We start from the raw sequence: 1,741 nt of genomic DNA on the forward strand, positions 1-1,741 counted from the left end.
TGTAAATTTGTCTGCTTTCTTACTATTACCTGTGAGTTTTATACCTTCATATATATTTTTGTTACATGTTAGTGTTCTTTTCTAGCATTTCTTGTAAGACAGGTGTTGTGTTGATGATTTTTCTCACCTTTTTTCTTTTCTGTTTTTTCTTTTTGTCTCAGGAAGTCTTTTTCTTTCTTTTTTCTTGGAAGGATAGCTTTGCTGAATATGGTGTTCTTGACTGACAGTTTTTTTCCCTTCATCACGTTGAATGTATCATTCCTCCCTTTCCTGGCCTGTAGGGTCTCTGGTGAGAAATCCACTGAAAGCTGTATTGGTGATCCATCGAGTGTGATATGTTGTTTTTGTTGTTTTTCTCTTGATGCTTTGAGCATTTTTCTTTGCCTTTGATTTGTTTAAATAATTTGAATGTGGTGTGCCTTGGGGAATTTGTCTCTGGGTTGAATTTTATTTGTGACCTCTGAGCTTCCTGTACCTGAATGCTATGATCTTTCTCCAGATTTGGGAAATTTCAGCCATTATTTTTCTAAATATGCTTTCTAGACCTTGTTTTTTTTTTTTTTTCGTCTTCTTCAGCGGTTTCTATTATGGAGAACCTAATTTTCTTGATGATGTCTTATAATTCTTAAAGGCCTTCTTCCCTCTTTTAAAATGCCTTTGTCCTTTTCCTCCTCTATATATGTTCTGTCTTGGAGCTTGCAGGTTCTTTCCTCTGTTTGGTCAACTCTGCTGCTCTGCTGTTAAACCTTTCTAATGAGGTTTTCAGTTCAGTTACTGTATTCTCTATTTTAGGGCTTCTGGTTTTTTTTTTTTTAATTGTTTTTATTTCTTTGTCAAACTTTTTGTTTTGTTTCTGGATTGTTATTCAAATTTTATTTAATTTGTTATCCATATTGTCATGAACTTCCCCAAACGTCTTTAGGATTATTCTGAATTGTCTGTCAGACATTCCACAGATCTTCAATTTTTCTGGGTCTGTTACTGGAGTTTGGTTGGTTTCTTTTGGCGTGTCATATTTGGTGAGTTTTCACAATCCTTGTCTCTTTATGTTGATGTCTGCGTGTTTGAGGAGATGCCCACCTCTTCCAGGTTTTGCAGCCGTTCCTTGGTGGTGTTAAACCTTTACTACTTAATATTGGAACTTAATCCCTGCTCAGCTGTTGCTTTCAGTCTGGAAAAGACTTACTGTGAGCACCAGAACTTAAATGCTCCCCTGGAACTATGCTGCTGCCCTGCCACTATTTCTTGGTCTGGGGAAGACTTAAGTGAACACTGGCCCATTACTGACAACCTTTTAGTTCTTTCCAGGACAAGGGAAGGCTCCAGGTGATCACATGGGCTTAGTGGGAAATCTGGCCAGGGATTTGGGCCTTCCTGTGTGTTGCGCCCCCAGCAGTGCTATGGTTCTGGCCAGTCTCCTCAGCATTGGCATGCCCACCGATCGTGGCACAGAGCAGCTGTGAAGATCCACGTCAGAGTTGCTGTGATCAGTGCACCCACTTTCTGTTCCCAATTCACCCCAGGTGTTTTAGCTCTCTTCTGGAACTCTGAAGGGTACCCGTGGGATAGGGCTGGAGGGAATTTCCCATGAAGATTCCCAGACTGATGGGGAGGTCACATGTCCACCTCCAATTCCCTTCACCCACCTCAGAAATTGTGGGTCTAGAGAAATTCTCTGTGAGTAGCATTATGCTGGTTTGGGGGAGGAGGTGGCACAGTCTAACGTGACTGTTGTTCCTCT

Source organism: Colobus angolensis, unplaced genomic scaffold, assembly GCF_000951035.1.
Source record: "Colobus angolensis palliatus isolate OR3802 unplaced genomic scaffold, Cang.pa_1.0 Scaffold479, whole genome shotgun sequence".
In the NCBI taxonomy this organism is placed as follows: Eukaryota; Metazoa; Chordata; class Mammalia; order Primates; family Cercopithecidae; genus Colobus; species Colobus angolensis.